This window comes from Manihot esculenta, chromosome 4 (genome assembly GCF_001659605.2).
Source record: "Manihot esculenta cultivar AM560-2 chromosome 4, M.esculenta_v8, whole genome shotgun sequence".
NCBI lineage: Eukaryota > Viridiplantae > Streptophyta > Magnoliopsida > Malpighiales > Euphorbiaceae > Manihot > Manihot esculenta.
The window spans coordinates 3,761,068-3,781,911 of NC_035164.2; positions in this window are offsets into that span (position 1 = coordinate 3,761,068).

Sequence of the window (20,844 nt, forward strand, 5' to 3'; positions counted from 1 at the left end):
CATTCATTTATTGCTCCGAGAGCCGTTGAGAGGTTGGGTCTGATAGTCTCTGGGTTAAAGTGTCCCCTATGGGTCAGTGGACCCAAGTGTGACCCGTCGGTGGCAGTGTCAGTCTGCCAGTACAGTCCAGTTTTTATTGAGGGAAGATGCCTCTCCGCCGACCTTGTGGTTCTAGATTTGACAGACTTTGACGTCATTCTAGGGATGGATTGGCTATCTACCCATGGTGCTACCTTGGACTGCAGGGACAAGGTAGTCAGGTTCAGAGATCAGAACGGGTCAGAGGTTGTCTTCAGAGGAGACAAGAGGGGCACACCTAGAGGTCTGATATCAGCTCTTCAGGCTCGTAGGTTGCTTAGGAAGGGATGTCAGGGGTACTTGGCTCATGTGAGAGAGCTAGATAGTCAGGTCAGGGAGCCGGCCTCGGTGCCAGTTGTCCGAGAGTTTCAGGATGTCTTTCCAGATGAGCTTCCAGGTTTACCACCTGCTAGGGAGATAGAGTTCGAGATAGAGTTGGTGCCTGGAACTAGACCGATCTCTATCCCTCCCTACAGGATGGCCCCAGCCGAATTGAAGGAGTTGAAAGAGCAATTGCAAGAGCTGGTAGAAAAGGGTTTCGTCCGACAGAGTACCTCACCTTGGGGTGCTCCGGTCTTGTTTGTGAGGAAGAAGGATGGATCCCTTAGACTTTGTATCGACTACAGACAGTTGAACAAAGTCACTACCAAGAATAGGTACCCTCTGCCGAGGATCGATGATCTATTCGACCAGCTAGCCGGAGCGGGTTGTTTCTCCAAAATAGATCTAAGATCGGGGTACCATCAGCTAAGGATAAGGGAGGAAGATGTGCCGAAGACAGCCTTCAGGACCAGATATGGGCATTTTGAGTTCCTTGTAATGCCGTTCGGGTTAACCAACGCCCCTGCAGCATTCATGGATCTCATGAACAGAGTGTTTAGCCAGTACCTGGATCACTTCGTTATTGTCTTCATAGATGATATCTTGGTGTATTCCAGGAATGCAGAGGAGCATGCCCATCATCTGCGGTTGGTCTTGCAGACTTTGAGGGAACATGACTTGTATGCCAAGTTCTCTAAATGTGAGTTCTGGCTGAGGAGCATTTCGTTCTTGGGGCATGTAGTGTCAGAGAATGGTATTGAGGTAGACCCCAAGAAGACAGAAACTGTAGCTAACTGGCCTAGACCCACTTCAGTGACAGAGATTAGAAGTTTCTTGGGTTTGGCAGGTTACTACAGGAGGTTCGTTCAGGACTTCTCAAAGATAGCAGCTCCTCTGACCAGACTGACTAGGAAGAATCAGAAGTTTCTGTGGACCGACCAGTGCGAGGAGAGTTTTGAAGAGCTTAAGAAGAGGTTGACTTCAGCACCAGTTCTAGCTCTGCCATCTAGTGATGAGGACTTTACAGTCTTTTGTGAAGCGTCCCGTGTGGGACTGGGTTGTGTACTGATGCAGAATGAGAGGGTGATCGCTTATGCTTCTAGGCAGCTGAAGAAGCATGAGTTGAATTACCCCACGCATGACCTAGAGATGGCAGCAGTAATCTTTGCACTCAAGATGTGGAGGCACTACCTCTATGGGGTTAAATGTGAGATCTTCACAGATCATAAAAGTCTGCAGTACATCTTGAGTCAAAAAGATCTGAATTTGAGGCAGAGGAGATGGGTAGAGCTGCTGAGTGACTATGATTGCAAGATTCAGTACCATCCGGGTAAGGCGAATGTCGTGGCAGACGCCCTAAGCCGGAAGTCACTAGGCAGTTTATCCCACATATCGGCAGAGAGGAGGCCAGTGGTGAAGGAGTTCTACAAGCTCATTGAGGAAGGTCTACAGTTGGAGTTATCTGGTACAGGTGCCTTGGTAGCCCAGATGAGAGTGGCACCCGTGTTTCTGGAGCAGGTGGCTCAGAAACAGCATGAGGACCCGGAGTTAGTGAAAATTGCCAGGACTGTTCAGTCGGGCAATGATAGTGAGTTCAGATTCGACAGCAAGGGGATCCTCCGCTATGGGAGCAGAATATGTGTACCAGATGACATTGGGCTAAAAGGAGACATTATGAGGGAGGCTCATAATGCAAGATACAACATTCACCCCGGAGCCACCAAGATGTATCAAGATTTAAAGAAGGTTTATTGGTGGCCAGCTATGAAGAAAGAAGTGGCACAGTTCGTGTCAGCCTGCGAAGTGTGTCAGAGGGTGAAGCTGGAACATCAGAAGCCGGCTGGAATGCTTAACCCGCTACCTATCCCAGAATGGAAATGGGAGAATATAGCTATGGACTTCGTAGTGGGGTTACCGGCGGCGTCCAACAGAGTGGACTCCATATGGGTGATTGTGGACAGACTCACCAAATCTGCTCACTTCATTCCTGTCAGGAGTGGCTACTCTGTGGACAAGTTGGCGCAGGTGTATGTCGATGAGATCGTCAGGCTGCATGGGGTTCCTGTTTCGATAGTGTCAGACAGAGGGCCCCAGTTCACCTCCAGGTTTTGGCGGAGTCTGCAGAATGCCATGGGTACTAGGTTGGATTTCAGTACTGCCTTCCACCCCCAGACTGATGGACAGTCAGAAAGGACCATCCAGACTATCGAGGATATGCTCAGAATGTGTGTGCTGGACTTTGGCGGTTCTTGGAGGCAACATCTACCTTTGGTGGAGTTTGCCTACAACAACAGCCATCATGCTAGCATCGGGATGGCTCCATATGAAGCTTTGTACGGAAGGAAGTGCAGATCACCTGTTTGCTGGGAGGAAGTTGGAGAAAAGGCCTTGGCAGGGCCTGAGTTAGTAGAGATCACCAGCAGGGTGGTACCCATAATCAGAGAAAGAATCAAGACTGCTGCAAGCAGACAGAAGAGCTATGCAGACGTCCGCAGAAGACAGTTAGAGTTTCAGGAGGGGGATATGGTATTGCTCAAGGTGTCTCCAATGAAGGGAGTGGTTCGCTTCGGGAAGAAAGGTAAACTAGCCCCACGATACATCGGACCCTTTGAAATCTTGCAAAAGATTGGGAATGTGTCGTACAAGCTAGATTTACCTGCTTCGATGGAAAGAATCCATCTGGTTTTCCATGTTTCAATGTTGAGGAAGTTTGTGTCAGATCCGAGCAAGGTTCTTAGTGAGCCTGATGTGGAGGTCCAAGAGGATCTCACCTATGTTGAACAGCCAGTGCGGATCATAGACACCCAGATCAGAAAGTTAAGAAACAAGGAAATCCCGATGGTGAAGGTCCTGTGGAACCACCACAACTTGGAAGAATGCACTTGGGAGACACGGGAGTCTATGCTCCAGCGGTACCCTCATCTCTTTTAAGGTTGGATCTCTTTGTGTTTATGTGTTTTGCTTGTGTGTTATGTTCTTTGCCATGCTATGTGTGCTAGTTGAGGTACATTCGGGGACGAATGTTCTTAAGAGGGGGAGAATGTAATACCCGGCTAGACTCCTGTAATACCCGGCTCGAGTCCGGCATCGGAATTCCTGTAGTCTGGTGGAATCTCGGGTGTCGGAACCCTCGAGAAGGGTAAGACATATGTTTTCCAAGGTCTTTTCACTTGTTTTTATGTTTTGAATTGTTAAAAGCATTGAGTTTTGAAAGAAAAGCAACAAGGGAGACATGCAGAGGTTCGGCCGCCGAAGGTCACTTTCGGCCGCCGAACATTGCATGGTTGCGGCTTCACGTTCGGCTGCCGAAGGTGGTCTGGCCAGCCACCTATAAAAGGGCCAAGGGTCGGTGGAAGGAGGTTATTTCTCCTCCACTTGCAGCCAGAGGTGAGTTTCAGCCTCTCCCCACGTTGACTTGCATGTTTTCCATGATTTTCATCAAATCTTTCAAGAGTTTTAAGAGTTTTGGTGATTTATGAAGGTTTTGAGCAAAAGAACCAAGTTTTGAAGCTTGGAGCTTTGGAAGAGCTTTTCTTCATATCTCCACGTTAGGATTCTTCATCCTCAAGTTCTTGAAGAGGTAAGTGAAGATCCTGAGCTTCTTTGATGATTTTGAAAGGTTTTATGAAGTTTGTATGGGTAGTTTGCATGTTTAGGTTTAGGTGTGGTTTTTGGTGATTTGTGGTGTTCCAGCATGTTTAAGTGTTATGTGCTATGTTTGTTTGGGGTTTTAGGGTAGTTTTAGACCCCTTTGTGCATATATATGTGTATATGCTAGTTGGGAGTAGTTGATATGCATGTTGGTAGGTTTTTGGGCAAAGTTTGCATGAAACAGAGCAGGGTTCTGCCCTTCGGGCAAAACCAGGTTCGGCCGCCGAAGGAAGGTTCGGCCGCCGAACCCTTTGTGGAGGCAGTTTCGGCTGCCAAAGGTTGCCCCCGAAAGCTAGGCTTTCGGTTTAGAAAGGGACTTTCGGCCGCCGAAAGAGGGAGTTCGGCCGCCGAAAGTGTGTGAGTTTCGTCTCTGGACGAGACCTTCGGCCGCCGAAGGTGCCGCCGAACATGCATGAGTTTCGTCTCTGGAGTGGGGTTTCGGCCGCCGAACCTGCCGCTGAAAGTGCCCTGTCCAGCTTTCTTTTGCATGTTTTATGTGATGGTTTTAGGTTTGTTTAGAGGGGTTTTGGGGAGTTTCTTAGAGATGTTATTGAGTGAGTTTGGTCCCTCATTTGAGTCCACCTGTGTAGGAACGGACCAGAGGAATCAGGGAGGTCAGCAGTGAGTCCAGTATCAGAACCTGCAGAGTCAGTGCAGCGATAACCAGGTGAGTGGAACTTAACTTAATGTTTTAATATGAGAACTGATATTTTATCATGCTTCATGCATCATGAATATGCTTTAGGGCGAGTGCATTAGAGTACACAAAGATGATGCATTGCATTTGTCCTTGTACTTGGCATGGCTCCTTGTACATTGCTTATGTGAGACGGCACGGACTTCGTGAGGATTCATTAGCCCTCAGAGGAAAGACCTGGAACAGCCTTACGAGGACCAGGCATAAAGACCTGGAACAGCCCTACGGGGACCAGGCAAATGGTACTTAGGTACCCCAGATGAGATAGAGGGAGTTTTGATCCGTCTGGCCGAGGTGATGTGCTTATGTGTTGCATTCCATGAGAGCATGTTTTATCACCTGTATTTGCCTATTCTACTCACTGGGCTATCGTAGCTCATCCCTCTCCCCTAATTCCAGTTGTACAGGTTCAGAGGTCAGAGAGAACTCAGCAGGGTACAGGAAGAGTACAGAGTTTTGTAATAGCTAGTGTGGACATGTAAATGTAAATGTATAGAGATAATGTATATGTACAGTGTATAGAATGGTGCTTGATTTATAAGACTTGTAATCCCTTTGTGGAGTCACATGATCAGTTTATGTATGTTTCTTTATTGTTGTATGTTTATGAGCAAAACCAGGCTTAACATTATGAGTTTGATCCGCCTAGGGCCATGAGGAGCTCTAGTAGGGATTAGTAGAGCACAGAGAGAGTGCATGCACAGGTTAAGCCTTGGAGAGAAGAAAAGTTTTATGTTTTTACAGCAAATGTATGATCATGTATGGGAGTTCACAGGTCTACAGACAGGATAGCAGGCTTACTACGGGTCCCGGCGACCTTAAGTCGATCTGGATCCTAGTGCCGGTGGCAGTTCGGTTTACGGGCTGTTACAACTCCGGTATCGGAATTCCTACCGTCCGGTGGAATCTCGGATGTCGGAGATCTCTAGAAGGGTAGAACCATGTTTTATAAAAATGTTTTCATGTTTTAATAGTTTTAAGTATGAAATTAAATGAGTTTTTGCATGAAAAGTCTTTGGAGGAAAACCCAGGTTCGGCCGCCGAAAGTCAAGTTCGGCCGCCGAACATTTCATGGATGCGGAGGCACATTCGGCCCCCGAACGTGGCCTGGCCAGCCGCCTATAAAAGGGGCACTTAGCCGAAATGGGCGAGCTTTCTCCCATTTTCGGCCACAGCAAGCTTCCGACCTTCCCTTTGCAAATCTAGTGTTTTTCCTCCAAATCCCCACCATTTTTCTTGAGTTTTAAGCTTGCATTGAAGGTTTTGAACTGTTGAAACAAGTTTTGGAGCTTTGGGAACTCAGGAGCTCATTTTCGTGGATCTCCAAGTTTAGGTCGTCTTCCTCTCGATCTTCAAGAGGTAAGAGCCGATCTTAAGCTCCTCATGTGTTTTAAGTAAGTTTTAAGTGATTTTATGAGTTTTTAAGCAAATGTTAGGTTTTATGTGATTCTTGAACAATGTGGCATGTTTGAGTATGCTTGAAGTGTTGTAGTTGGGGCATTTGTTTGTTTGAGGCCCCTAGGAACTTGTATGCATGATTTAACTGAGGTATATGCATGATTGGTGAGTTTGGAGGCGAAAATGCACAAGGAGCCAAGTTTCTGCCCTTTGGCAGAAACCAGGTTCGGCAGCCGAAGGCACTTTCGGCCGCCGAACATGGCTGGTGAGGCAGGCCTTTCGGCTGCCGAAGTTGCCCCCGAAAAGAGACTTTCGTCTCTGTCTGGGACTTTCGGCCGCCGAAGGTGCCGCCGAACATGCATGAGTTTCGCCTCTGTCTGGGAGTTTCGGCCGCCGAAGGTGCCGCCGAACCTGCCTGACTTTCGGCTCTGGAGGGACTTTCGGCCGCCGAAGCTGCCGCCGAAAGTGCCCTGTCCAGCCATTTCTTGCATGTTTTTATGAAGTTGTTTCTTGATGTTCTAGGGGGGTTTTTGGGGAGTTTATTAGAGTTATGTTTATGTATGATTGGTCCCTCATTGGAGTCCACCTGTGTAGGTTCGGACCCGAGGAACCGAGGACCTTAGCAGTGAGATAGCTGCTTCAGAGTCCGTAGAGCTTCAGCCAGAGGTGAGTGGAATAACTATTATGCTTTTAAATAAATAAATCAGTTTAGCATGATTCACGCATCATAAATGCCATGAGATAATAGGGTGTTGCATTAGACTCACGAATATGTGCATTGCATATTATGTTTGATGATGTGGATGGATGTTGAATGATCCATTAGTCCCCCTATGCTATGATGATGATGATACGATACGGAAGACCAGTGAGGCCCATTCTACGCCCCTGGCACTATGTGAGAGAAAGACCAGTGAGGCCCATTCTACGCCCCTGGCACAGTTGGACCATGTTATGTTATGTTATGTAAGAGAAAGACCAGTGAGGCCCATTCTACGCCCCTGGCACAGTTGGTCCATGTAGGGGACTATTGGTGACAAATCCATCCTTGATGTGATTAGCTGTGATGTGATGCATTTCATGTTATCATATGTTTTAAATGTTTTACTATTCTGCTCACTGGGCTTTGTAGCTCACCCCTCTCCCCTATCCCCAGATGTGCAGGTACAGGGTAGACCAGGAGGTTAGCCAGAGTTTTGAAGCATGTTTTTTGTAATAGTTAGATTGTGGACATGACAATTGTACTATGATGTAATGTAAGAGATTTCAGTATGTTATGTAATGAGGTATATTGAGGTTATAGATGTGCTTGACCCTATGAGTATTGTTATCCCTTTTGATACATGATCTATAGAAATGTTTTATAATGTTCATGGAAGCCAACTCATCTCATGTTGTATCGCCCGTTGGGGCATTGATGAGATCCCACAGAGGGATCATGATTATGATCAGGACTATGTACATGTATGTTCAGGTTGAGTTGGATGTTTAAAAAGAAAAGTTTTAAATTTTTATGCATATTGTTGATCATGTATGGGATTATACAGGTTTACAGGTTATATGTCAGGCTTGCTACGGGTCCCGGCGGCCTTAAGCCGATCTGGATCCTAGCGCCGGTAGCGGTCCGATTTTCGGGTCGTTACAACAGGCAGTTGAACAAAGTCACTACCAAGAATAAGTACCCGTTGCCTAGGATCGACGATCTATTTGACCAGCTAGCCGGAGCAGGTTGTTTCTCCAAAATAGATCTGAGATCGGGGTACCATCAGCTAAGGATGAGGGAAGAAGATATGCCAAAGACAGCTTTCAGGACCAGATATGGGCATTTTGAGTTCCTTGTAATGCCGTTCGGGTTAACCAATGCCCCTGCAGCATTCATGGATCTCATGAACAGAGTGTTTAGTCAATACCTGGATCACTTTGTTATTGTCTTCATAGATGATATCTTAGTGTATTCCAGGAATGCAGAGGAGCATGCCCATCATCTGAGGTTGGTTCTGCAAACCTTGAGGGAACATGGCTTGTATGACAAGTTCTCCAAGTGTGAGTTCTGGCTGAGGAGCATCTCATTCTTGGGGCATGTAGTGTCAGAGAATGGGATAGAGGTGGACCCCAAGAAGGTAGAAGTTGTGGCTAACTGGCCTAAACCCACTTCAGTGACGGAAATCAGGAGTTTCTTGGGTTTGGCAGGTTACTACAGGAGGTTCGTTCAGAACTTCTCAAAAATAGCAGCTCCTCTGACCAGGTTGACCAGGAAGAATCAGAAGTTTGTGTGGACCGACCAGTGCGAAGAGAGTTTTGAAGAGCTTAAGAAGAGGTTGACTTCAGCACCAGTGTTAGCTCTGCCATCTAGTGATGAAGACTTTACAGTCTTTTGTGATGCGTCCCGTGTGGGACTGGGTTGTGTACTAATGCAGAATGAGAGGGTGATCGCTTATGCTTCTAGGCAGCTAAAGAAGCATGAGTTGAATTACCCCACACATGACCTTGAGATGGCAGCAGTAATCTTTGCACTCAAGATGTGGAGGCACTACCTCTATGGGGTAAAATGTGAGATCTTTACAGATCATAAGAGCCTGCAGTACATCCTGAGTCAAAGAGATTTGAACTTGAGACAGAGAAGGTGGATAGAGCTGCTGAGTGACTATGATTGCAAGATTCAGTATCATCCGGGTAAGGCGAATGTCGTGGCAAACGCCCTAAGCCTGAAGTCACTAGGCAGTCTATCCCACATCACGGCAGAGAGGAGACCAGTGGTGAAGGAGTTTTACAAGCTCATTGATGAAGGTCTACAGTTGGAGTTGTCTGGTACAGGTGCTTTAGTGGCCCAGATAAAAGTGACACCTATGTTTCTGGAGCAGGTGGCTCAGAAACAGCATGAAGACCCAGAGTTAGTGAAGATTGCCAGGACTGTTCAGTCAGGCAAGGACAGTGAGTTCAGATTTGACAGTAAGGGGATCCTCCGCTATGGGAGCAGACTTTGTGTACCAGATGACATAGGGCTAAAAGGAGACATTATGAGGGAGGCTCATAATGCAAGATACAGCGTTCACCCCGGAGCCACCAAGATGTATCAAGAACTGAAGAAAGTTTATTGGTGGCCAGCGATGAAGAAAGAAGTGGCACAGTTTGTGTCAGCCTGCGAAGTGTGTCAGAGGGTGAAGCTGGAACATTAGAAGCCGGTTGGAATGCTTAACCCACTACCTATTCCAGAATGGAAATGGGAGAATATAGCTATGGACTTCGTAGTGGGGTTACCGACGACGTCCAACAGATTGGACTCCATATGGGTGATTGTGGACAGACTCTCCAAATCTGCTCACTTCATCCCTGTCAGGAGTGGCTACTCTGTGGACAAGTTGGCGCAGGTATATGTGGATGAGATCGTCAGGCTGCATGGGGTTCCTGTTTCAATAGTGTCTGATAGAGGGCCCCAGTTCACCTTCAGGTTTTGGCGGAGTCTGCAGAATGCCATGGGTACCAGGTTGGATTTCAGTACTGCCTTCCACCCCCAGACGGACGGACAGTCCGAAAGGACCATCCAGACTATCGAGGATATGCTCAGAATGTGTGTGCTGGACTTTGGCGGTTCTTGGAGGCAGCATCTACCTTTGGTGGAGTTTGCCTACAATAACAGCCATCATGCTAGCATCGGGATGACTCCATATGAAGCTTTATATGGAAGGAAGTGCAGGTCACCTGTTTGCTGGGAAGAAGTTGGAGAAAAGGCCTTGGCAGGGCCTGAGCTAGTAGAGATTACCAGCAGGGTGGTACCCGTAATCAGAGAGAGGATCAAGATTGCTGCAAGCAGCCAGAAGAGTTATGCAGACATCCGCAGACGGCAAGTAGAGTTTCAGAGGGGGATCTGGTATTGCTCAAGGTGTCTCCAATGAAAGGAGTGGTTCGGTTCGGAAAGAAAGGTAAACTGGCTCCACGATACATCGGACCCTTTGAAATCTTGCAGAAGATTGGGAATGTGTCGTACAAGCTAGATTTGCCTGCTTCAATGGAAAGAATCCATCCGGTTTTCCATGTTTCAATGTTGAGGAAGTTTGTGTCAGATCCGGGCAAGGTTCTTAGTGAGCCTGATGTGGAGATCCAAGAGGATCTCACCTATGTTGAGCAGCCAGTGCGGATCATAGACACCCAGATCAGAAAGCTGAGAAACAAGGAAATCCCGATGGTGAAAGTCCTGTGGAACCACCACAATATGGAAGAATGCACTTGGGAGACACGGGAGTCCATGCTCCAGCAATACCCTTATCTTTTCTGAGGTTTGTTCCTTGTGAGTTTTATGTGCTTTGTATGTATGATATGTGTATGCCATGCTATATGCTAGTTGAGGAACATTCGGGGACGAATGTTCTTAAGGGGGGGAGAATGTAATACCCGGCTAGACCCCGGTATCGGAATTCCTACCGTCCGGTGGAATCTCGGATGTCGGAGACCTCTAGAAGGGTAAAACCATGTTTTCTTAAAATGTTTTGATGTATCTTATGGTTTTTAATGAAAATAAATCCAAGTTTTGAGTGGAGAGGGCCTTGGAGACTTTGCCAGGTTCGGCCGCCGAAAGTCATGTTCGGCCGCCGAACGTGGGGAGGTTTTGGGAGCGCTTTAGGCCTCTGAAAGCCTTGTTTAAATCAGCCAAGGTTCGGCCGCCAAACCTCATGTTCGGCCGCCAAACTTGCATGCGTTGTGGGGGCACGTTAGGCCGCCGAAAGGTGGTAAGGACAGCCCTATAAAAGGACCCCATGGCCGAAACGGGCAAGCTTTTCTTCCCGTTTTCGGCCAAGGTGAGTTCTCCACCGCCCCTCCTCTGTTTTGAGCTTCTCCCTTCGAGTTTTCATGTTTTTCTTATGAGTTTTCACCTTGTTTTGAAGATTTTCAAGTTTAAAGCAAGTTTTGGAGCTTTGAGGTTCAAGAACTCAAATCTCTCCCATCTCCAAGCTAGGGTCGTTTTCCTCTCGATCTACAAGAGGTAAGGGCCGATCTTGAGCTCACTACATGTTTTTAACAAGTTTTAAGTTGATTCTTGAAGTAGAAATGCATGTGTAGGGTTTTATGAGTTTTTGGGTTTATGTTGGGTTATGGACAATGTATGTTGGATTTGTATTGTTTGATGTGTTGTAGATGGGGTTTTAGTTGGTTTGAAGCCCCTAGGAGCTTGTGTGCTTGAGTATGTGTGTTGTAGAATAGGTTTATGCATGATTGAAAGTTTTGGAGGCAAATGTGCATAGAGGAGCCAAGTTTCTGCCCTTTGGCAGAAACCAGGTTCGGCAGCCGAAGGACTTTCGGCCGCCGAACATGGTTGGGGAGGCAAGCCTTTCGGCTGCCGAAGCCTGCCCCCGAAAAGAGACTTTCGTCTCTGTCTGGGACTTTGGGCCGCTGAAGGTGCCGCCGAAAGTGCCATGTTCAGCCTTCCTTTGCATGATTGTTTTGAGGTGTTTTAGGGGGTTTTTGGGGGATGTTTTTAGAGTTATGTTCTAGTTTTTTGGTCCCTCATTTGAGTCCACCTGTATAGGTTCGGACCCGAGGAACCGAGGACCCCAGCAGTGAGTTAGCTGCATCAGTCTTTGTCAGAGCTAGCCAAGAGGTGAGTAGAATAAACCTTTACGATTTAAAAAAAATAAATTATAAAGTTTTGAGCATGTTCATGCATCATGAATGCCATGCGATGAATTAGGTTGTTTGCATTAGAAATCACGAATATGTTGCATTGCATTTATGATGTTGATGTGGATTGGTTATTGGATGACCCTTTAGTCCTCATATGATATGATGATGATACGACATGGTATGTGTAACAGCCCGGAAACCGGTACCCTCTTTGTAACGGCCCAAACTGCTCGGCACTAGGATCCAGATCGGCTTAAGGCCGCCGGGACCCGTAGTAAGCCTGCTATGAACTCTGTGTACCTGTTAAAATCCCATACATGATCCGACTGGACTATTACTTTTTAAAACTTGTCTTTAAAACTACCAGACTTAACCTTTTAAACACTGTACCATAGGTCCAATCATATGAACCAAATGCTCAGATATACTAATCTGAACTAGCCCTCTGGCTATCTATAATACACCAGTGATGCTTTACCAAGTAACCTCCATACCCTATGCGCTCTGCAGCATAGAACCCACTCTGTAAGGGTCAGCATATCATAAGTTAACTTGGTTACCATAGAGTCACAGGAATCAAACCTGGTCTTCTCTCTGCACTGGTCTTGGGTCAAGGGAATTAAACCCTGTCTTCCCTCACAGTTATAATTCACTGGGTTTTCGAAACACAACATGTGTTAAGCCTGGTTTGACTCATTTCTCATCAAGAAACTGAAAACAGGATACATGCATATACAAGGGATGAAATATACTATAGGCAAAGCACATACGCATCCATAAGCACCTTAACTGATCATCTATACATCGGTAACAAATATCTCTTTCATTTACATCATGTCCATTACTCTATTACACAAGCAATACTGTAGCCAATACCCTGCTGCTTCTAACCTTCCCAGCTAACCCTGTACCTGCAAAACTGGGATTAAGGGAAAGGGATGAGCTTCTAAAGCCCAGTGAGTAGAAACACTGAAAACAGTTCATTCATACGCACTATATATGAAAATGCATCACAACACAAACATCTCAATATATCTTGGATTAGACATGACCCCAAAACTCCCTCGACGGGCTATTGAAGTCGCCTTGGTCCAATCCCCACTAAGGTAGACATGACCCCAAAAATACCCTCTGTCAACACTGGCCCCCCAAAGGAGCTACACAGGGCATTCCAACAAGTAATTGCCCAACTGACCTGACACAACGACAGGAGCCGAAGCTTAGGCTATTGGAGTCGCCTGGGTCCACCTAATCTCTGATCACATAATATGCAATGCAACAACTTCGTGATTCTAATGCAAATCACCCTACTATAAATCATAGCATCCATGATGCATGAACTATGCTCATACAGTCTGTGTCTGTAGTTAAAAAAAACAAGATTAAGTTTCGTTCTACTCACCTCTGCTCTTCTAGCAGAAACTGAACTGACTCTGCAACCTCTAACTCTGATGACCTCCTCGAACTCTCGGGTCCAAACCTAGACAAATGGACTCGAATGAGGTGTCAAACATACTCTTAAACAACTCTACAACAACTCCCCAAAACCCCTCTACAAGCTCATAAACCAAACACATAAAGCATGCAAAAGAAGGCTGGGCAGGACACGTTCGGCGGCAGGTTCGGCGGCCGAATGTCCTCTCCAGAGACGAAACTCGCCTACTTTCGGCGGCCGAAGCCTTCGGGGGTAAGCTTCGGGGGCCAAACCATACTCCAGAGACGAAAGTCTCAACCTTCGGCGGCACCTTCGGCGGCCGAACCTCCCCTCCAGAGACGAAAGTCCAATCCTTCGGGGGCAGGTTGAGGCAGCCGAAACCACCTCCTCAACACGTTCGGCGGCCGAACCCTTCTTCGGCGGCCGAAGCTGGGTTCTCCAGTTAGGCAGAACCTCGCTCACTTCATGCTCAACTTCCCCCAAACCTCACTCAACATGCATCTCAACACACATAACAAGCATATACTCAACTATATGCACAAAGGGGTCCAAAACTACCTAAACACCCCAACAAACAACACCCATAACACATAAACATACTCATGCATAAAAACCCTCAACAACATCCTTTTACACCTCACCATGCAACTCTTCCCTTTTCCTCCATAAAACTTGCTGAAAACACGATAAAACATAAGGATCAACACTTACCTCTTGGCTGGTGTGATCCTAGCTTCAAATCATGGAGAAACCAAGCTCCTCAAGCTTCAAGCTCCACAACTTCCTCTTTTTTTACTCAAAACCTTCAAAACCAAGTGAAAACTCATAAAAACTTTGAAAGCTTTGAAGCAACATCATAAAAACATCCAAGGAGACCCTAAACCCCACCTTGCCCACAAAGAGAGCTTCCAGCACCCTCCATGGCTAGTCAACGGGGCTTAAATAGGTGGCCAACCGCCCTTCCTTCGGCTGCCGAAACTGCATGCAAAACCATGCAACGTTCGGCGGCCTATCGTGAAGTTTCGGAAGCCGAACCTATAGCACTTTCGGCGGCCGAACATGACCTTCGGCGGCCGAACCTGCATTCTGCCTCCTTGGTCTTTTCTCTTCAAAACTCATTCCCTTGCCTTTCAAAACCGGAAAACACGTAAAACATAACCTTGCGAAAACCTTGTAAAACCTTTAGGTTACCCTTGCAATACCCCGCAAAACGACTCCGACATCCGAGATTCCACCTGACGGAAGGAAGTCCGATGCCTGAACGAGCCGGGTATTACAATCTACCCCCCTTATAACAACATTCGTCCTCGAATGTAAAAGCAAAACAAACAAACAAATAACAGGCAATAAAGCCTAACACTTCTCTTCAAAAAGAGAATTTCCGAAACTCTACTTTCCTGATATGAGTCCATACTCCAGAAGTAGGATCCTCATCTTTGTCTGAACTCCACAGCTTTCGCTGCGCTACTCTGATCCTTACTCTTTACCTTTCACTTTTCATCACTAAACTAATCTCTCTCACTCTTTCATTTTCACCAGAGACCCATCTGTAGGTTCGACACCAATCTGTAACAGCTAGTAGATCATCAACCTTACTCTAATCTATAACACTCAAATCGTAAGGAATCATCCTTCGTTTCCCACAACAACACTGGAAACATTCCAGGGTGAAGTACTAAGTCAGATAAAACCTTATCTACCCCAACTTTCCACTATCTCTTAGCTCTCTCTGCAGGTGCCATTCTGTAGAAAAAGGAAAGAAAGACTTGGTTCTGCGTCCAGATACCATTTTCACTCCCCTCTTCACTTTCCTAACAGATGGTAAACCTGACAGTATACGAGCACTGGCACTGAGGCTGATTCCCTATCCTGACAAACGTACTCACACGAGTTAAAACAACCCTCTGATAACCTTTCCTGACGAATTGTGAGCCTGTAGGGCTGACATCAACTTCTAGGCACCTCTATACACTGTCCTTCTAAAGGACTACCACCGATCCATCCGATACCCTGAACTCTCCTACCTTGTCGCTACTGACACAGGTAGTACTGCGAGTAACTAGCCAATCCGCCCTAGACTGACATCACACAGTCAAGTCTAGAACCATAAGGTCAGCTGGATCGCATCTACTCACCACAACCTCTGAACTGAACTGACGGACTTTGCTGCAGATGGATCAGACACTTAGGTCCACTGACCCAAGAAACACATTCTAAGCCCAGAAGTCATCAAACCCATCCGACCAACAGCTCACAATAACAAGGAAAGCGAAACACTGGGGTCCAACACAAACAGCATACACATCCGAATACTCACAAGCAAACGTACCTAACGTCGCCGTATTCGATATGTTAGCCTCCGATTATGTCAGGGTAAAGATCCAGGCTAAAGCTAATGGAACTTCTCTCGGGAATCTGCTGAAGAAAAGGCTCACCCTTTTCCTTGCCTCACTACCACCTACTCTCAGACTGGCTCTAACCTCTTTCTGAACTTATTCTTACTCTTCTGTATTCTTTTCTGCTCGATCTTACTTACTGTTAGCACATATAACCAACTGATATCCTACTATAGTTCACACAAACACATATCAGATCACTCAATCATGAGCATACCTGGCACAGAGGTGTCAGATGTGTCAGCCTCTCCTCCTTCTTGCCTATCAGCCTGAGCTGCTCTATCTGTATCTGCTCCCTGAGACTGAACCACCTGGGGCACAAAAGGACACTCACGCATCACATGTCCCTCCTGTCCACACCTATAACATCCTGTCGTACCAACAAGACAAACGCCCTTATGCAATCTTCCACACCTCAAACATTTTGCTCTGCCTCTACCAGAACTTGCACCAACATCATAACCTAGACTCTTGTTTTTCTTTGACCGTCTCAAGCCTCTAACCTTTGTCTTAAGAGTTCTCCCCCACATCACTCCTTTCGCGGTAGCGGTACTCCAAGTGGAGGGTTCATTCTCTCCTATCCTAGAGTCCTTGGTTTGAGCATCCTCTAAAACCTCTTCATTCAAATTCACCTGTATACCTACATCCTTTCTTTGCACATCTCCTCCTGTCTCTTTCCTGTTTCCTGCCATTCTTCCTAGATCTATTCCTTCTCTAAGATCCGCAAACAACTCTTCAGACGGATCTGATTCCACAAGGTAACCAGCATCACTCATCTTAGCTCTCCTGAAGAACAACACACAAGAAACAATCAGTAGCACACATAGAGTTCATATGAAAACACATGAACCTACAAAATGTATACATGCATACACAGTACTATATTTATGCACATGCATATATGCATGGCCTATCACATCATCCTCAAAACAAAACTTAACTTTCGTATCCTAGTGGACATGAGTTTACTTATTGTGCTTGCCTTCCTAGAACATCTAAACCAACCTCTTTCCGATGTGGGATATCTCTAATCCTTGCACACAAATGCTCAACACACCGTACTTAAGAGGCCCTATGCTCTGATACCAACTGTAACAGCCCGGAAACCGGTACCCTCTTTGTAACGGCCCAAACTGCTCGGCACTAGGATCCAGATCGGCTTAAGGCCGCCGGGACCCGTAGTAAGCCTGCTATGAACTCTGTGTACCTGTTAAAATCCCATACATGATCCGACTGGACTATTACTTTTTAAAACTTGTCTTTAAAACTACCAGACTTAACCTTTTAAACACTGTACCATAGGTCCAATCATATGAACCAAATGCTCAGATATACTAATCTGAACTAGCCCTCTGGCTATCTATAATACACCAGTGATGCTTTACCAAGTAACCTCCATACCCTATGCGCTCTGCAGCATAGAACCCACTCTGTAAGGGTCAGCATATCATAAGTTAACTTGGTTACCATAGAGTCACAGGAATCAAACCTGGTCTTCTCTCTGCACTGGTCTTGGGTCAAGGGAATTAAACCCTGTCTTCCCTCACAGTTATAATTCACTGGGTTTTCGAAACACAACATGTGTTAAGCCTGGTTTGACTCATTTCTCATCAAGAAACTGAAAACAGGATACATGCATATACAAGGGATGAAATATACTATAGGCAAAGCACATACGCATCCATAAGCACCTTAACTGATCATCTATACATCGGTAACAAATATCTCTTTCATTTACATCATGTCCATTACTCTATTACACAAGCAATACTGTAGCCAATACCCTGCTGCTTCTAACCTTCCCAGCTAACCCTGTACCTGCAAAACTGGGATTAAGGGAAAGGGATGAGCTTCTAAAGCCCAGTGAGTAGAAACACTGAAAACAGTTCATTCATACGCACTATATATGAAAATGCATCACAACACAAACATCTCAATATATCTTGGATTAGACATGACCCCAAAACTCCCTCGACGGGCTATTGAAGTCGCCTTGGTCCAATCCCCACTAAGGTAGACATGACCCCAAAAATACCCTCTGTCAACACTGGCCCCCCAAAGGAGCTACACAGGGCATTCCAACAAGTAATTGCCCAACTGACCTGACACAACGACAGGAGCCGAAGCTTAGGCTATTGGAGTCGCCTGGGTCCACCTAATCTCTGATCACATAATATGCAATGCAACAACTTCGTGATTCTAATGCAAATCACCCTACTATAAATCATAGCATCCATGATGCATGAACTATGCTCATACAGTCTGTGTCTGTAGTTAAAAAAAACAAGATTAAGTTTCGTTCTACTCACCTCTGCTCTTCTAGCAGAAACTGAACTGACTCTGCAACCTCTAACTCTGATGACCTCCTCGAACTCTCGGGTCCAAACCTAGACAAATGGACTCGAATGAGGTGTCAAACATACTCTTAAACAACTCTACAACAACTCCCCAAAACCCCTCTACAAGCTCATAAACCAAACACATAAAGCATGCAAAAGAAGGCTGGGCAGGACACGTTCGGCGGCAGGTTCGGCGGCCGAATGTCCTCTCCAGAGACGAAACTCGCCTACTTTCGGCGGCCGAATCTCCTCTTTCGGCGGCCGAAGCCTTCGGGGGTAAGCTTCGGGGGCCAAACCATACTCCAGAGACGAAAGTCTCAACCTTCGGCGGCACCTTCGGCGGCCGAACCTCCCCTCCAGAGACGAAAGTCCAATCCTTCGGGGGCAGGTTGAGGCAGCCGAAACCACCTCCTCAACACGTTCGGCGGCCGAACCCTTCTTCGGCGGCCGAAGCTGGGTTCTCCAGTTAGGCAGAACCTCGCTCACTTCATGCTCAACTTCCCCCAAACCTCACTCAACATGCATCTCAACACACATAACAAGCATATACTCAACTATATGCACAAAGGGGTCCAAAACTACCTAAACACCCCAACAAACAACACCCATAACACATAAACATACTCATGCATAAAAACCCTCAACAACATCCTTTTACACCTCACCATGCAACTCTTCCCTTTTCCTCCATAAAACTTGCTGAAAACACGATAAAACATAAGGATCAACACTTACCTCTTGGCTGGTGTGATCCTAGCTTCAAATCATGGAGAAACCAAGCTCCTCAAGCTTCAAGCTCCACAACTTCCTCTTTTTTTACTCAAAACCTTCAAAACCAAGTGAAAACTCATAAAAACTTTGAAAGCTTTGAAGCAACATCATAAAAACATCCAAGGAGACCCTAAACCCCACCTTGCCCACAAAGAGAGCTTCCAGCACCCTCCATGGCTAGTCAACGGGGCTTAAATAGGTGGCCAACCGCCCTTCCTTCGGCTGCCGAAACTGCATGCAAAACCATGCAACGTTCGGCGGCCTATCGTGAAGTTTCGGAAGCCGAACCTATAGCACTTTCGGCGGCCGAACATGACCTTCGGCGGCCGAACCTGCATTCTGCCTCCTTGGTCTTTTCTCTTCAAAACTCATTCCCTTGCCTTTCAAAACCGGAAAACACGTAAAACATAACCTTGCGAAAACCTTGTAAAACCTTTAGGTTACCCTTGCAATACCCCGCAAAACGACTCCGACATCCGAGATTCCACCTGACGGAAGGAAGTCCGATGCCTGAACGAGCCGGGTATTACAGTATGGTATGGAAGTCCAGGTTGTACCCATTCTACGTCCCTGGCACATTGGAATGTTATGATATGTTATGTTAAGAGAAAGACCGGTTGTACCCATTCTACGTCCCGGCACTTTGGAAGGTAGAGGACTATTGGTGACAATACCATCCGAGATGTGATTTGTTGTGATGTGTTGCATTACATGATGACATGAGATTTTAAATGTTGTTTTCTATTATTCTGCTCACTGGGCTCTAGTAGCTCACCCCTTTTCCCTAATCCCCCAGGATTGCAGGTACGGGCTAGACAGAGAAGTCAAGAAGAGTAAAGTCATATGTTTGTAATAGATAGAAAGTGGACATGATAAATTGTATAATGATGTAAAGTTTGAATAGTCATGTTATGTATAATGATATTGAGGATTAGAAGTTGTGCTTGACCCTATGGATGTTGTTATCCCTTTTATTACATGATCTTAGATGTTTGATGATGTAGATGTAAACCAACTCAACACATGTTATGCCACCCATTGGGGGCATTGATGAGATCCCACAGAGGGGTCAAGTTTATGATTATGACTATGTTCAGTGCATGCACAGGTTGAGTTTGGTGTATGATAGAATGTATGAAAGAAAAGTTTTAATTTTTATGTATGTTGTTGATCATGTATGGGATTAATCAGGTTTACAGGTTGCATGTCAGGCTTGCTACGGGTCCCGGCGGCCTTAAGCCGATCTGGATCCTAGCGCCGGTAGCGGTCCGATTTTCGGGTCGTTACATAAAATATTTGTGTTGTGACGCATTCCATGAAAGCATATGATTTATTATTATTTTCCATGTTCTGCTCACTGGGCTTTTTTTTGCTCACCCCTCTCCGCTAACCCCAGGTATGCAGGTCAAAGGTAGTCTAGGAAGATGTCAAGGGTAAAGATTATGGTTTTGTAATAGATTAGTAGTGGACATGTAATGTAAATTGATAAAATGTATTGCAAGATAATGTAATGTAAATTGATAAAATGTATTGCAAGATAATGTAATGTAAATTGATAAAATGTATTGCAAGATAATGTAATGTAATGTAACGTAAAGTAGAGTTATGTTTATGGATTAGTATTGTGCTTGGCCCTAAGGCTTGGTTAGTCCCCTTTTAGTACATGATGTATGTTATGTTTCAATGTTGAGTTGAGTTTGAACTAAACTGGTGGCATGTGTTGTTTATCACACTAGAGTATTTGATGAAGACTCTAGTGGAGGTCTTATGCTTATGGTTTTGATACATGCACAAGTTAGGCTTTGGTTCATCGGATGTGATCCAAGCTTGATGTATGTAATGTTGATCCAGCTAGAGCATTTGTTGAGGGCTCTAGTATGGGGTTCTTTTATGTTTACAGTTATGTAGCATTCACGTCAAGCTTGGTATATACATCAGATGTTTAAGTTTTTATGTTAATGTTTTGATCATGTATAGGATTTGACCAGGTGATAAAAGGTATGTTAGGCTTGCTATGGATCCCGGCAGCCTTAAGCCGATCTGGATCCTAGTGCCGGTAGCGGTCCGATTTCCGGGTCGTTACAACAGAAGTCAGTCGAATGAACTCGACCTACTCGGTAAGGCTCAACTGGGGCAGGTCGT